General features: G+C 34.1%; 1 long non-coding RNA gene across 2 annotated transcripts in view; it reads right to left on the bottom strand.

The window, feature by feature from the left end:
- LOC140608068 (uncharacterized) overlaps positions 1-18,315 on the bottom strand; it is a 247,623-nt gene that overhangs the window by 45,679 nt on the left and 183,629 nt on the right. For both annotated transcript variants that reach the window (XR_012010030.1, XR_012010029.1), the window contains 4 exons: positions 13,609-13,692; positions 13,062-13,180; positions 11,095-11,668; positions 5,327-5,389 (listed from right to left, as the gene is read on the bottom strand). This is a non-coding gene — a long non-coding RNA (uncharacterized lncRNA). The remainder of the gene's footprint in view (positions 1-5,326; positions 5,390-11,094; positions 11,669-13,061; positions 13,181-13,608; positions 13,693-18,315) is intronic.

Here is an 18,315-nt window from a genome sequence, read left to right as displayed (position 1 = left end):
CCTTTATAATTTTGATGTAGACTCTCAGCCAAGTGTACTTAATGAGATTGTTATCTCATGAACACACCAGTGACCACAAAGGCCTTAACTTGCCCTTTCTTGACTAAACTTTAGATAGGTTTCTTTTCCACTGTCTGCTCCAGACAATTCCTTTTGTTAGAGCATTTACTTTACAACACTTTTAATTGTAAATTCGCAGCTCCTTTGAGATGTAAATCTTTTCCTAGCTTCTTGCTAGTTTTAACCCTCAGGAATGTCTTTCTCAAGGATCTAGGAGCCATCCCTTTGAAATGCATTCATCAAGAGAGATAGGGCATCTATCTCCCAGTCTCTTTGGGAGGGTAGGAGCCTAACTTTAATAAGCCCCAATTAGCAAACACAAGTGGCCTCAAAACACTGGTCAAAGTCTCCTCCTAACATCTTTCAATACTTTTCTAACACACCCCAGCCCTTAAAATCTCTTTTGCCATTTTTTTTTTCTGAGAACTTATATTCAAGATCTCTTCTCTATTGCAATAATCTGATTTTTATTGGAATAGTTTTGAAAAAAAATTCTCCTTGTCAGTGAATTTTCTCTTTACTACCGATTTTGAGAGACATGATGCGACTCTTACTGTATTTGAATCTCCAAAATTATGAGCTATATTTGAATTGAGACTGACCATGTAGGCAGTTACTAATGTGATGAATTGTCTTTAAAAGTGTAATAATGATGATGATATTAAGAAATGAAGAAGGCTCACCTCTGAATCACACATTTTCTTTTTTTTAAAGACATTTCTTCATTTGAGAGAAGTAGCTCATGCAAGTGGGGGGAGGGGTAGAGGCAGAAGGAGAGAGAGAGGGAGAGAAGCAGATTCCCTACTGAGCCTGCCATAGGGCTGGATCCCAGGATCCAGATCATGACCCGAGCCAAAATCAAGAGTCAGACGCCCAACCAACTGAGCCACTCAAGTGCCGTAATCACACATTTTCATGAGAAACTCAATTCTCCTTGTTTCCAGGAGCAGAAAAAGGCTGTTAGGTTTACAGAGGGTTGTCCCATGATTTTATAGAGAATGGTAGAAGTTCCCCATATTTTTGTTGTAGGTGGCTTTTGTGTTCAGTCGTAGTATTTTGGCATAGGCCTGGCAAGAAAGATCTTTAGGAAGGAAGGTACACCAAAGGGGGCAGGAACATTGAATAAGGGTGATCATTGTGGTGCCATCTTCAGAGGTCACCTCTTGTATTATTTTGGAAATTCAATCCTGCTCTAATGATCTCATTCCAATAGCACATGATAGTCCTCCTCACCCCAGAAAAGTGTTGTGTTAGATATTTTCTTTCTTTTGGCTATTATCTATTCTTATTTATTTTTTTTCTCAAAACTTGAGAAAAAATAAAATTATTTTTGAGAAAAAATTGTTATTTTCTTACAAATTTAAATGGAGAAAATTCATTCTACATATTTTCCCACATTAGTTCAAGTGAAATGGAGTATTCCAAAAAATTGTCAAATCATGTTTATATTTCCTTTAAAACTTAGATTTTGTATATGTTTCTGTATATACATATATTCCTTAATGTTTGCATAAATATTTTGTAAAAGTAATATTTAACATTAATATTTGTCTGCAGCACTAACATTAATGATGCTGTATTTAGAGCTAGATTCAATGCTATGTGATATATTTGTAATCTGACCTCTGAAAGGCGAGCTCTTTTTAAGTAAATAGGATAGAGTGAAGAGACTATAGATTATGACTTTTTATATATTATATACATTTCTTTGTGTGTATGTATACACATACATACACCTATATGCATATATTTTTAATGCATTATATATAAATATACATGTATGGTAGCCAAAGTTTGCCAAAGGAATGCATTTTGTGCATACTGCAATATCACACTGACTTGAAAAAATACTTGAATGCATGTTGAAATACATTTATTAGATATTTATACATATATTTAAATTTCCTTAACTATAAGACACAGTTTTTCAAAGATGTGTTTTTCTTTTAATTGCATTTTGATCCACTCCTCCGATAGGATCAAAACATCCTACTGAGGACTCTGATGGTCTTTAAGCTTTCAACCCCCTTCTAGAATCAATGGGAGCACTATAAAGATTTCCTTTATTTGACTCTCAGTTTGTCATTGATTTTTCAGGATGTCTGTGGTAGTGTAATCTAAAGAAAGATTGTAGAACTGCTTAATCAATATGCCATTACCCTTCATGAATTTGGTTGATTATCCACTTACTTTATTGGGTATTGGGTAATAGTTCAACAGTGTAGTTCTTGACTGGTAACATTTTGTTAAAGTAAAAAATCTGGCTAATCTTGAGTCTGAGCAAACATTAAATTTACTAGTGACCTTCTTCTATATGACTCTTGTTCTCTCAGAATTTCTAATGTTGCAGCTTAAGCTCAATTAATATGAAAATACTTGGCCTTGGAGAAACAGCCTTCTTCCTTGAGTAAATATGATTCAAAGAAACATCAAGTGAAATGGCAACTGGACTTAATGAGGATTAAATTTTCTCTGACAATGTAATGAAAGGTAACTAATGTAACATTGTATTACGACAGAAATATTTAGTTTTAAGTAGATTAAGAGTACGGTAATTTGAGGGTCAATGCCTCAAGTAATAAAGGGCAGCTCAATACAAGAATAGTTTTTGGAATTATCTTGTAGAAAAAGATAGTATTAGCTTGGTTTTTCATGCATGGGTACAGGAATTTGTGGCAATTGATGGCTTTCACCCAGATAAAATACCTCATCTTAATTTCACCTGATAGACTTCTATTAACTTAAAAAAATTATAAAGTTACAAAAGCAAATAGTTGCAAATATCTGAACTCACCCATGGAATGAATTGTAAATATACATTAATATACAACTGGTTTACAATGTTAAAAATAAGATAACACACCCAAAATAGAATCACTTATGCTAAGCACTCACATCACCAAACAGACTTAATTACATTTTCATCCTCTCCCAGAAATTGAATCTTAAACCAGTCAGTCAGGAATTACCTGGTCATCACCAGTGAGGTTATCTACCTGACTTTCCCCTACCCTCCCCTAAATGAAAGTTACCTGGCCACAACCAATTGAGTTTTTACTAGTAACTTCTTCATCCTGTTCCTTTCTGCCTACAAAAATCTTCATTTTGTATAGCTCCTTTGAGCTCCTTTCTATCCACTAGATGAGATGATGATTCGTGAATCATTGACTAAAGCCAATAATACCTGTAAAATTTACTCAATAGAGTTTTGTTTTTTAACAACATTAAACAACCAGGGTTTGTATTAGTACAATCTGTGTAAGACAAAACAGAGGACTGGAATGTTGAGATATCTTGACGAAGTTTAAAGAGCAAGTGCAGAATTCAAAAGCAGGTAGAGCTGACTTTAATGGGCCATATTTTTTATCACTATCCTATACACTTAATGTATCTTTAGACAGCAAGTTTTTGGAGAATTATTTCAGTATTGATTCTGGTCAAGATCTTCTTTTATGGGGGTTACTTTCTTGTTCCTATGTTAATACCAGGGAGATAAGTCATTTCCTTTCACTACACGTGTTATGTCCCTACAAAGTTCTGGTTCACATTTATCAGTTATTGTAAATGTATCAATCATTGTGAAACTGCAATAGAGATCAATGGCCGACTCTCTACTTTGTCCATGCCCAATGATGCCTTTTTTGTGAACTGGCTAACTGGTCCTTGTTCTAATACTCCTTGATTCTCAAACCCTCCACTGACTTTGTATTTTGGCCTTCAAAACTTGATTCAGGTATTGGGATCACTTTGGCTTGCTGCTTGAAATGTCCCTTCAGTTCCTGTTCTCAGATAGTCTTCTAGGATTCACATTTCCTGATCTATAAAACTTCACTAAAAGGAAGAGACCCAACTACCTTTCTTTCCGACACCTTGAAGAAAAAAAAAAAAAAATGACCTCCTTGGTCATCTGCACTCAACAGCTTCTGACTAAGAAACAAATCAAATACTATCTGTATAAATGCACTCAGTCCATTTAAGGTCTCTCAGGCAGTCTCCATTAAATGTAATGTTGTTCCTCTTATTTTCTTTACAGATGTGCTGTTTCACACACCTGAAAACATGATGGAGTTGAAGCTCTTGTCCAGATTTTACAATATGTCTGTCAGCGTTTCCTGTGGTTGTCCATAAATGTCATCTATGGGTTCAGTGGAATAGGACTTAAAAGCCTCACTGAATTTAGCAAAAGATAACCTATCCCATCTGAATGATTGTCTCCTACCTATAACTTCAAAACCTAACATGCTTTAATTACTTTCTATTTTCAAAACAAGCACCCCTCCTACTCCTTAGTACCTAGAGTATCCCAGCCATTTGAACAAACTGGAATTAGAAATGTATTGTGATTTGAAGCACCTCTTTCAATTCTTTAATTCCTCATTCTATGTAATACACCAAACTGCCTAAGTAAGATAGAATAATAAGAAGAAATATAAATAAAATTGTTTAAATTGATCAATAAAGTTAGAAACTATATCTTTTCAGGTACCCATTGACAGAGAATGCTGAATGTAGAATAATTACTATGTGCTGGGCAGGAGCTATTAAGAGATATTCAGAGACAACAAAGCTAATAAAGTATAATCTTTTTTTTTCTCAAAAAAGTTTAATATAGGGAATACAATTTAAACAAGTAATGACAGTACTAGATAGATAGATGTTATATGGGTGTGTATGAACAATGATGAGCACATCAAAGAACAAATGGCACTTTCTAGGAAAGCTTCACAAAAGAAATCTTTATTTGCTTTAAGATCGAGATATTTTCCATATGATAAAGAGAGATATTGTGGCAGTTAAAATTATATGTGCGAAAGTTTGAGCCTTGAAAGAATATTGTATCTTTGGAAAAATCCAGTAGTTAAACCACAGGGAGTAGGTGAAGACAGAATTGAGTTTGGAGATGAAGAGATGAGGTTAGTGAAAGAAATATTATCCATGTTAGGCATTTAAAGAGAAAGGATCTGATACAGGAAACTAGGAGTTCACAAATTCATTGAAATGACTAGAGAGGTAAGTGTCATGTTACTGCCCCAGGAGGTGCTGATGTCTAGAGCAAACTATGTCATTGAAGCTGTGCTTCAGAAGTAAAGGAGCTACTGCTCTGGCCATGGCCTTTCAATACCCACAAAGCAGTTACCAGATAAGGGAATGCCGAAGCCAATCACTGATGTTTCCCCACAGAAACCTCCCTGTAACCCATATTGCAATCTGAAATGTAGCAGGAAGACGGACTTTATCTACCAAAATATCACCAGAATTTACTTACTTTGTGGAATCTGATTTACGGACAATGTCTTTTCAGTATAGGAAGGCACTCCAGAGAAAAAAACTGAAAAAAAAAAAAAAGGCAATACTGTCCACAGACCATCTCTTTGAATACTCAATATCCATTCATACACTTCCATGTATACTTTTACTTCTAAAATATACCAGTAGTAACAACATATCTGCAGCATTATAAAACCATCTATTTTATAAAGAAAGATTTACTCACCTTCCCCACAATAGGAAAGACTCAAAGGTCTACAGTTACCATGTAAACTCTATATGATATTTATTTATCTGCTAGCTAGGTCAAATTCCTATTTGATATCCTATAATATAACAAATTATAAAACCAATATTCAAAGTACATCTTGTATCAACAGGAAATAGTAAATGTAAAATGACTAAGCTTTGTATATATCTCAAAATAATTAATTATAAATATATACACATATATATTAATTAGCTTTACAAATGCTTATTGTTATTAATGACTTTCAGTTTTTTCTTTTTCTAAATAGAAGCTACTTCAAACATTATTGTTCTGTAGCCTAGATGGACTGGCCTTCTCTTGCTTTGGTACCTTATGAGTCACTCAGTGAATGAGTCAGAACAAAATGTAATGTATTGTCTCCAGTATCCAGAATCTTAGAAATCATTTTATCTTTAAGTGGTAAGACGATCAAGGAACTAAAACTTTTGTTTTTCCTTGGTGGGGTTATTTGAACCTTCACCAGATTACAATATACCTAGAAAATTCATTGAAGTACAAGCTTCCTAAATATCTATTTATACCTTTTACTCTCTAATGTGCTTGTATCTTGTCATGGCATGTAGCACATCCAATTCTTCTTACTCAAAGAATAAATGGGCATGAGATAAACTAGGTGATATAATCCTAAAGTAACACAGTTAAGGTGTACTTCAGTTGTTACTTGGTTGAAACAAAACATTTCTGGTGTCTTCTTGATATAGTGGATTAGTAAGTAACCAATCTAGGTAGATAAATCATATTGGGTACCACTGGCAATGTCAAATTACTCCAGTTTAAAAACCACATTTGGAACATCATCTGTGGTAAGAGTCATCATTTGAATAATTTCAACATATTCCATTGCTATTTCCCAAGTATTATCTCTCTTTGGCACAAATCCAATAAAGGAGTTATTTAGAGATCTACTAGAAATTTCACTCTGAATCTTTCAAATCTTTGGCAGTAGTCTCTGTGATTTTCTATTTTGCGCTTGCATTTTAACAGTGAGATATAGTCTAAGAGATTCCTACATTACCCTTTGCATCATAATAGCCTCACTCCATGAGCCCAGAATTAATGTGCAAGTATTCTAATTTTTCACTCAGAGACGGAGACATAACTACTGAATGGACTCTTGTTCTGTAGTAAGACAAAGTTGAAATCAAACCACATGGTGACTTTTTTCCCAGTGGTATAGATCCCAATGATGTTTGGTTCCTCACTGGTTAGAATTTGTTTAGAGAATGCATATAGAAAACTCTCTAAATTTTGTCCTCTTTCTCCAGTATACTGCTATCTTAGTGAATACTTGTACACTATTTTGGAAAGAGCTAACAGATACTCACAGCAGTGTCACAGGGCCCTTCTTCAAAAGTCTCATTTTCTCTTCATTAGTGATATATTGATCTATGATCCAGATCTTATCTGGGATTCAGTGTAATTGAGTGTAGGGCCGTAACTCTACATAATGTTAAACTTGGGTCAGCTTATTTATTGCTCACCAGACAGAGATTTTACAGATATATAAATCAAGAAGGGTCAATATTTTTCAGTGCTGGAATATCACGATCAATTAGACATCATCAAATTACACATGGATACAATTTTGGTTTTGGTCTTGCTTTCAGGTAACTCTGCCAATGACTTAGGGATTGAGTCTGGTATTAGAGATCTACTATCTTCAAAGTCCTTCATCAGCTTTAACTTGGGGAACTCATTTTAATGCCAGCACCTCTCACTTTCATAACTCATCTTTAAGAAGAACCAGTACGATTCTTTAGAAAGATATTTATCCTCATTTTATCTATGTATTTATTCCTCTGTGCTTTTCTATTTATTTATTTATTTATTTATTTATTTATTTATTTATTTATTTATTTTTTATTGGAGTTCATCTGTGCTTTTCTTGAGAAACTGCCCTCTCAGCCTTTTTGGGAAATGTGGTAGTAGGAGAGTAACAGATTCAATGTGAAAAGTATGCACAAACATTATCTCCCTAAGATTTAAGATTCTTTTCTCTATGTTATATTACTTACTTGTGACATTTTAGCTTCATTCAGTCTCGGCCAAAGTTTAATCTCATTTTAGTCAACCAATTGAACTAAAGCATAAGGTCTCCTTCATTTACTTATGGTCAGATGTTAAGTCCTTAGTTTGGGATCAGTATTTTATATAAATTTGGAGTTATGTTTCGTCCTTCCTCTTCCATCCTTAGAGTTCATTACCAGTTTATGTCAATACAAATGAATAAAATCTTGCAACTTTCTTGATTAATTGATTGATTAATTGATTGATTTAGTATAGTCAACATACAGTGTTACATTAGTTTCAGATGTACAATCTAATGATTTGACAACTCTATACATTATACTATGCTCACTACAAGTATACCTATCATCTGTCAGCATACAATACTATTACAATACCACTTACTATATTCCGTATGCTGTGTCTTGCATATTTATGACCTATTTATTCCATATGTGGAAGCCTGTATCTTTACTCCCCATTGTATCAGACATTGTACTTATCTCCCTGGGTAATGCTTTTGCTTTTAACTCTATGTTTGGATACATGAATGGGAGTTGGGGTGCAATGTGAGAATTTGTAGTCTTTTTAAAGAAAGCTACTTTAAGCTAGTTCAGGATTTCTAAGACATATCTGGTCACATAAGAAAGAAGTATAGGGACTGTATTTTCTGGCAAAGAATGCTCAGTGGTGCTAGGGGTTTAGGGCCCTCACATCAAACAAAATTCTTAAAGATTACCTTTTCAAGCCATAACTAAATTTTACAAAAAAAAAAAAAAAGAAAAAAAAGGAAAAAAAAGAAAAAAAAAGGAGAGGCAAAGAAAGAAAGAAAGAAAGAAAGAAGAAAGAAAGAAAGAAAAGAAAGAAAGAAAGAAAAGAAAGAAAAGAAAGAAAGAAAGAGAAAGAAAGAAAGAAAGAAAGAAAGAAAGAAAGAAAGAAAGAAAGAAAGAAAGAAAGAAAGAAAGAAAGAAAGAGAGAGACCCAGGAAGATTTCCACGAATATGGAAATTCAGCAATTTGTAAAGTCAAGACTTCACACCTGATTTTAGACCTATAAGACTGGTGAAGTGAGAAGTTATTATGGGGCAGTCACAGAAGCTGCTTTGATCTCATCTTGAGTCAAAATTATAAAACCCTGAGCTTGCCATTTTTTCTTGAAAATCTCCTATGCAGTCAGAAGACAAAAGTATTTGTGTCCCTTATTCCTCCTAATCATCTGTTGAAGCGGTTACTAGGTATGCCAAAATTTTGTCTTTAAAGGCATTTTATTCCAGGTGGCCAGTTGATTAATTTAATAAAGTTTTGCCACTGTGTGCCATAGACTACCAGTAGCTCATTTTCCAGTAGTACCAGGATTGTTCTTCACTGTCCACACATTCAATCAGGAAAGATAATCAGTGTCTGCCCCTACTTCTGATATAAAACAGCTGCAGTAAATAAAGGCTTGCTGAGGCACATAATTATAATTTATCATACAAAATTAGGTGTAAGCAAAATGGAGAGATGAAGAAAGTGAATTGAGTCTACTTTTAATGGGCTTGAATGTAAAAACAACCATTGTATTTTAACTACAATGCAGAGATCAAGAAACTGTCATTATCCTCTGTTGCACAAGCACATATTATCACCCAAACAGTGCTTAATAGTCCACATGAAAATGATTTCTGGCTGAAACAATTAATACAGCTGCCCTCGTCATAAAGCTGATGGCTAGATGCTGCAAGGTTGTTGAGTCCGGGCATTCTCACAACTGCTTCTTGATCACTCCTCCAAGACTTGTAATGCCGGCATAAACAGCAGCAAGGGAATGGCATCCACTTCATTTCTAATCTTCCAAGTATCAAATGGATGTATATACATGGACAATTTTAACTATAACCTACAATCCAGATACTCAGGAATTTTTTAACAGTCCAGACTTTTCAATAAATATAATTATTCTAGAAGTATGGAATGCATGTGAAATGTGACAATCCACAATATCCTCTTCCAGAGAGAATTACAGTTTTTGGAGGGTTCATATTTAATACTAGAAGGTTCAAGTTCAGACTTTAAGCAATCTGGGTGGAGGAGGGCAGTTTTTAGGTGGAAGGATTATACCAGGTTTGCTTTAAGCAAGGTATTTTATTGGAAGGTTGGAGTTTGGTTTGGTAATATTTGAGATTTGCTTGGTTAGAATATGATAGGGGGAAAGAAGATACCAGTTAAGAAAAGCATAGTATTAGAATGGCTAAGAGACTCTAGTGAGATTAAGGAGGTTGATCATAGGACTTGCTATAAAAGTGTAGGAAGTTCTTCCTACAGATATGTTTATCTGTGTAAGATTAAAGCTCAGAGGAAAAAAAAGATGGTACAATTTTAGAGATTTCCTCATTAACTATGATGTAAATGAATATATGACACCAAAAGCAAAAACTTTAAAAATAAATGAGTCAGTTGGGCTTCATCAAAATTCAGAGCTATTATTCTTTAAAAGATCTCATCTAAAGAATTAAAGGATAAGCTACAGACTCAGGGAAATGGTCTGTACATCACATCCTTGATAAAGGCCTTTACCCAAAGTAAAGAAATCTCAAAACTCAACAATAATAAGAGAAAAACCTAATTTGAAAAGGGCAAAGATTTGAACAGACATCTCACCAAAAAAATATACTGATGGCAAATAAGCACATGAAAACAGGAGAGAAGGGCACCCTTCCCACATCATGCTATTAGTCATTACGAAAGTATAAGGTAAATCAGATCTGATACTATTATATCTCCATTAGAATGCTTACAATTAATAAGATTGATCATACTAAATGTTTGTGAAAATGTGGAGTCACTGAAACTCTCATACTTTGGGAATGAAAGATGATAAACCACTTGGAAATTACTGAAAAAATCAAAATTGCTTAAAAATTATTTAAATCTTGGAAGTTACTTAAAAAGTCAAACATACTTCTAGGATATGATGCAGTAATTTATCTCCTAGTATCTGCCCAAGATAAAGAAATGTATATATACAAACAAAACTTACATGGATGTTGATAGCAGTTTGTCAGTAATAGGAACAAAGGAACTAAAACACAACAATATGAATGAACCTCCTAATAATATGTGGAGTGGAAGAAGTCAGACCAAACCCAGACAAACAATAAAGGGAGCATATACTGTATTAGTCTATTCACATGAAATTCTGGACAATGCAAACAAGTCTATAGTGACAGAAAGAGGATCAATGATTTCCTATAGATGTAGGGGATTGAGAGCAAGATGGGGCACAAAACATGCTAGGAGTGATAGGTATGCTCATTATTTTGATTGTGGTAAAGGTTTCACAGATATATACATATGTCAAAGCTTATAATTATATCTGTTAATTGCGAACAGTTTATTATGTATTAATTATCCCTCAATAAAGCTGTTTTTTAAAAAATTATCAGCTATTGACTTTATTAATTTTCTCCATTGTTTTTCTGCCTCAATTCATTGAGTTCTGCTCTTACCTTCATTATTTCCTTTCTTCCACTTGCTTTGGGCATACTTTGCTCTTCTTTTCCTTGCCTTCTAAGGGTAGAAAATTAGGTCATTGATTAAGACCTCTAACTTTGCTCTGAGTGTTGCTTTAGCTGTATCCCACAAATTTTGATATGTTGCATTTAATTTTATTTCAATTCAAAAATATTTTCCCATTTACTGTGTGACTTTCTTTGGCCTTTGATTTTTATGACTATATTGTTTAATTTCCAAATATTTGGAGATGTTCCAGATATCTCTTACTGTTCTACAGTAGGATTTCTGTGGCTGTCGTGCTTACCCATACATTAGCCATTAATTTAAATTATTTTTTTGGTTATTTTTATATTCTTCAGAGTCTCTTCCTCTTATGCTCTGCCACTGGTAAGCCAGTGTTCATATCATATCTCTATTTGGAGATATCTATCTCTCCTTATATTTCAGGCTATTTGGCTGTCCTACAAATTCAGTTCTTTTATAGTTCCAAGAAAAGTTATGGTTTTTGTTCCATCTGGCTTTGTTTGTTTCCAGAGTAGGAGTTACACTCTTTGAAGCTTTCTAAACCTAGGAAAAACCAAATAGATATGAGGTTTTAATGAATGAAAATGTGGGATTAGAAAATTTTACAAAAGGCAATGTAATTCAAAGAATTCTAATTGTCTAATTAAAAAATAATTTTGTCTGTAACAACAAAAGAGTTGTCACTCTCCCTGTCAATATTAGACAATGTGAGTGACAGAAAACCTAAAATAAATTGACTTAGAGGGGATCCCTGGGTGGCTCAGTGGTTTAGCACCTACCTATGGCCCAGGGTGTGATCCTGGAGACCCAGGATCAAGTCCCACATCGCGCTCCCTGCTTGGAGCCTGCTTCTCCCTCTGGCTGTGTCTCTGCCTCTCTCTCTCTCTCTCTGTCTCTCATGAATAAATAAATAAAATCTTAAAAAAATAAATTGACTTAGAAAAAAAGCAATTTATTTCTATCTCTAGATAGGAGTTGGTCCATAGCTGATATGGGGTGCAAGCATCAGGGACCTAGGACATTATCTCTCGCTGAGCCTCTCAGTCAGCATGCAGTCCAGGAGGGATGCTCCTACTCCAGCTCTGTATTCTACACAGTAGGAAAGAGAAAAGGAGGGGGAAACTCCACCATTCTTCTCATTATAAAAACACTTATTTGATGTCTCTTCAACGTACCTGCTCAAATCAAATCCCACAGTTATTGTCTATACTCAGCTACAAATAAGACTGGGACATATTGTATTGTCTTCATATAAAAGGTTTATGAGCCCAGCTGAAAAAAAAAAAAGTGGCATTCTATTGTCAAGGAAGAAAGAGATAATGGAAACTTTTGGAGAGATTTGGTTTCTGTCAATCACAATTAGTTCACCTATGCATTTCAAAAGAGATATTTCGAGAATATATTTAAAGATAATAATCTCTGCAGAGTATGCAGACATTCTAAAACCATAAAGATCCTGACCTTTACTTATCTATGTGAATGCTTTAGTAAGTGTATATGTTGTGTGTGTGTATGTTAAATTTATGTGTGTTAACATATTTTGCCATGGTTATAGCTAGAGTATGAGTTTGATGATACTAGCAAATATTATCCTTTTTTAAAATTTTTTAAATTTTTATTTATTTATGATAGTCACAGAGAGAGAGAGAGGCAGAGACACAGGCAGAGGGAGAAGCAGGCTCCATGCACCGGGATCCCAATGTGGGATTCGATCCCGGGTCTCCAGGATCACGCCCTGGGCCAAGGGCAGGCGCCAAACTGCTGCGCCACCCAGGGATCCCAGCAAATATTATCTTAATTAGGAAATTTAGTCTTCTCACAAAGCTTTATCATACTGAAGCTGTTACTCATATTTTTTATAGCAAACTGTCATTATTTCCTTAATGATACAAATATGAAGTAATCAAAATGTTAAATAATTACGGTAGAAGCTTACATTTTTATCATGGTAGCTGCAAAGATATTTTTGTTGTTGTTAGTACAGAAATCATACGATTGCATGTATGTATTATTCTGCAGAATTTTGTTTTCAATATACAATTTTTTTTTCACTTTCTGCAGTTAGAGGAGAAGAGACAGAAATAAAAGGTAAAAATAGAAGGAGATGATTAGGAGTTGACCAGTGGCATGACAGTGTCTAAGCAAATATAAAATGTAGGACCAGTAGAAGTAAAACCAGATATTATTTTTGGCAACTAAGGTTATTCTTGTTGGCCACCTAAAGGAACCAGAGATCTATCTTGTTTTATTGCCAATTCAGAAAGTGTTATATTTAGACATTTCATATATTACCAAAAAAGATTTGTGAAACAAAAGTAATTTATTGTAATGTAGGTAGTCCTTTCAGTCTATGCAGTTACTATGAGTTAAAACCTATTTGATTTATAAAACTAGACAACTACAATAATAAACACTTCACAAAATTATATATAGTGAGTTGTTCTTTTATTTAGATGCTGACTGATTTTCAAAAATGCATTTACCTAGAAAATATGCATGTGATCATCAAAGTAAGATTGTGTCCCACAATTGAATCTTGATAGTGTTTGACAAATATGATAGACGGCCTAGAAGTATAAATGACAAGCAAGAATCAAGAATATAAGCATGGATGATCTATTTAAACATGCAAGCACGTTTCAACATAATGAATAAACTTATACATCAAACTAAGCCAGACACTTTTGGATTGCAAACCTATTTAGAAAATGTTTTCACTTTAGTCATCTGTTACTTCCCTCCATTGTTAAGTCAAAAGCACTAGAGTTGAATTTTGAAACCAAATGAAATGAATTGAGAAGTACAAAAGAAATTAAATGATCAAAACCAAAAATGATTATACCAATGTTTGCTACACCCTGTCGTAAAGATAACCTTTGAAAATACATGATATAGAACAACAACAACAAAAAAAAACACACTTAAATGGGTTTTTATTAAAGGTAGTATATAGATCTCCAAATTTTTGTGTTACCAATATAATTGAGCTATGATAACTCAGGCTTGTGTTAATCACTGTGCATTATCTCATTTAATTTTCACAAAAATCCATTCTGCTTCATCAATTAATTATTTTTCTCTTCATTTGTTTATTTTAACCACTTTTGATAGAATGGCAAGGTAACTGTTGAGACTTTTTTCTTTGTTAATGGTACATAAAATAGTGTATGTCTTAAACAGTATGACACCTTAGACTCCTCAAAATAGAGCAGGGCCAATTTTCCATATATATAGAAAATGATGATTGGAAAAGCTCAAATAAGCCTAATCAAAGTGAAATAACTAACAAGCTTTAGAACTAAGATTCCAACTCAGGATTTTGATATCTGTATGTATACACCTCATAAATGCCCTATAATACTTTCCCCCGTATTATTTGTATATAATATTTCTAACATTAATATAATTTAATGATTACAAGGATTATTTTACCATTGTTTCAGTTGTAGTTAAGTAATTAATTCTAATAATAGTTACTACTGAAATGAAAATAAATTAACATTTTTATTCTTTTGTTATGTATAGATAATATGCATTATGTTACTTCTATTCTTTGAACTTGAAAGAGTTATCAGCAATGACCTTTTACAAAAGATTACAAAACAAAATTATTTTTGCTACTGTAATGTTCATACTGATAGCATTTGGATGCTTGTGTGAAAAGCTTTTTTCATGATATAACAAAAAGTGCTATGTATTGTCAGAATTCACCTGTAAACGATAAATCTGTTCAGCCATGCCTTAATTCTATGGCAAATTGTCCTGAAACTGTACATGGAGTGAATATACCAATTTATTTTATACAAATATGCTTTACACCTATCTTTTCTCCTCTTTATGGATATTGAGGTAAAAATGAGGTCATTGTAAAAATAATTCACTTACTAACTTAATAAATATTCATTAAATATACCTATTAAATTCTATACACAGTCTTTAACATACAGGATATATTATTATTAAAGGAAAATGATCTATCTTCAAGAATAATCAAACTAGAAAGGGAATTAATTTTAAATACTTTTACAAATGCACATATTAATACAAATTCTCAACAGAGGAGAGGACACAATGGTCTGATAAACAATTATAGCAGTGAGACCTTCTCATAGAAGAAGAGAGAAGAGTCATGAAGGCTTCTGTAAAAAAAACCCAACATTTAAGATGAATTCCAAAGCATGAGTAGAGATTGGCAAAATTGAAGGGAAGTGTATTTCACATAAAATGAACTATGTAAAATCACCATGACAAGAGTGTCTCTTATTTTTTTTTTTTTTAAGAGTGTCTCTTATGTACCACTTCAACTTCTCTTAGCTTCGTCTGTTTGTTGCTCCACCAGCTCTTGTGTGGATCAGATCTGAGTGGTTTTGACTGACCTCATGCAGGTATTATCTAATTGTGCCTCATCTCAGACACCTGCCATGTGTTTTGCTTCCAATCTGTGACTTCCCTTTTGCTGCCACTGGACTCTACTTATGGTTCATAAATGTACAATTTGTAAGGGCAGGGAGTTTAACACCTTTTGGGTCAAAGCTTTCACCATTGGAAATATGAAGCTCATGATTAAATTTCTCCCCACTTTTTCCTATGTCATGGATTGTATGAAAACGCTTGTTTAAATTCCTTCTTTTAGGTTGTCCCATGGGATTAAGAAATCAGTCACACTTAATGCAGACTAGCTTAATAACAAAACTTCATAACCTCTCCCTCATCTCCTTTGCTTTCTTGGTCCTGCTCCTGAGGCCTGTACTTCCTAATAAAGCAATAACACAAAGTCCTTTGATTTAGTTTCTGGAAAATCTAAGTTAAAAAGGGGATGTTCCAAGAAAGGCTGCTGTGTTAAGTCCTGATCACATGAAAAAAAAAATCCATTCTAACTAGTTTCAGCAGAAAAGGATTTAATTGTCTTACATCAGGTCCTCAGAGGGATCACAAGTTTTTACATCATATGGAGTACTCAAGACTTCTCGTGTACAAGCAAGCCTGTCTTAGAGAATCTGACCAGCTTTCCTCAGGACCACACGAGTCACCCGGTGAATGACAGCAGTCAATATTAAGGCATCCATTACACAAGTGTAACACACTAACATGCCATGGTTCATCACTTGGGAAGCTCTAGCTAACAGATTCATAGGGAGTCTGAGGAAACAATGCTAAGATGAACATTCAAGATGACTCCCAGAGTCATATGTGGAATGAACCACCCATGGGAGCTGCTGTTTCTGGACAATGTCAACATTGGAAGTTAAAGAAACCACTTTGCTCCATCAGGAAATTGCTACTATAGTTACCAGCTACCTATGGCTGGTAAGTATACCATTTGCAGGAGGATAAAATGTGAGTTTCACCCTGTCTCTTCCCTAAGAGCAAGTTGTAATATATATTTATAATTCTATAACTAAACTGTAATGATAGATAGATAGATGGATAGATATACACGAACACACACACACACACACACACACACCTCTCAAATGCATATATATGTATACTAGAAGGCTCAAAATATACTGAACAGTTTATAGTATCTAACATAGTCCACCCTCTTGGTTAGTCAAAATTATATAAAAGCCTCTTTCAAAAAAAGTTAAAAGCCAGTTTTTCTAGACACTTACTCCAGTGAATGCCATCGTATTCTTTGGGGAAGGGTAGAAGGTAGAAGGAAGGGCAGCCCCTGTGGCTCAGTGGTTTAGCGCCACCTTCAGCCCAGGGCTGGATCCTGGAGACCCAGGATCGAGTCCCAATCCGGCTCCCTGCATGGAGCCTGCTTCTCCCTCTGCCTTTGTCTCTGCCTCTCTCTCTCCCTCTCTGTGTGTCTGTCATGAATAAATAAGTAAAATCTTAAAAAAAAGAAACACTTAAAAAAAAAAAAAGAAGGTAGAAGGAAGACTGTGGTTCTTATGATGTCTGCCTAGTCCCTCCTCAAAAGTTTATGCCTCTCTTTTTTTCAAGGGGCTCTGAGTCTGTGAACTGACTCAACCTTGGGATTTGGGGGAGGGTTATGAATTATCATTTGACTTCATTTGCCATAGACTGTTCCCTTCATTCCTTCCTTTTTTACCTATAGATTTGTGAGGACTTTATTATTAAGTTTTCCAATGTCGGTCTTATATAATCTTATGAGGAATTGGACTATGCAGAGCATCCCTCCTTATTAAAACTTATTAGGCCATATGATAAGCTGTTGTTCATAGAAATGGCCTAACATCTCTTTCATTAGGAAGATAATAGTTCTCACTACAATCACTCTTTTAAATAACAGCATCTTTCTTGCCTACATTTCTGTTCAGAGATAGGGTGCTCTCTCATCAGTATTTTGCAAAGTCTTGGTGGATGCAGTTACTCTAAATCTTGTGAGGGACCCAGGTATGGGGCTGAATGAGTAGGTTGTATATGATAAATATATTTTATATTCAAGTAAATGAATTTTTTTGATTAATTCTTCTGTATTTATAAGAAATGTCTAATGTCTTAAAATAATTTAGCAAGGTAATGTTTTGGTTTTGACTTCAGTTAACTAACTTAGCAAACAATTAAATCCGTTGAAGACAGAATCTTTGTCAAGTGTTCTGAAACTTGTGGCTCAATCTGTATTATATTTCTCCCTCGGATTAGTAGCCTAACAATCTATTTTAGTGTCTTGAAAATTATTGTTTTTCATATATTTTGTATGAGGTTTTTTTAGGGGCAAGAGGGTAGGATTTTTTCAAGCAGAAAACGTAAATCCACCTCTTGCTTCTTCGTCATTTTAGATGGAAGGGGGATAACTTCATGAAGTGATTCTTTTTTTATATATCTAAAGGATCAACCTACATGTATCATAATGGGTGGATTAATGTGCTATAAGGAGTAAAAGCAGAAAGATCAGTTTGGAGCCTATTCTGTAAGAAAAGGGAATTGAAAATGCTGGTTAGACTAGAAAGGTGACTGTGTTAATAGAGACAGATATGATTATATTTTAAAGGTAGGTCATCATGATAATCATGAAAAGTAGTTTTCATCTTTTAAATTTTTTCACACTACCAGAAAGTAGTATAAATTGCATATTAAAAAATTACAGGCCAATCTTTGTATGCCATAACTAGTAATGAGAATGTATTAAATACTAATGGCCTAAAAAATTTTTTTTTCATTAGATAGTAAGATTCAGCATTATCAAACTTGAAAACTTGAGCATTTATTGTAATGAA

Source organism: Canis lupus, chromosome 17, assembly GCF_048164855.1.
Source record: "Canis lupus baileyi chromosome 17, mCanLup2.hap1, whole genome shotgun sequence".
Lineage (NCBI taxonomy): Eukaryota > Metazoa > Chordata > Mammalia > Carnivora > Canidae > Canis > Canis lupus.
This window is presented reverse-complemented; position numbering and strand designations above follow the sequence as displayed.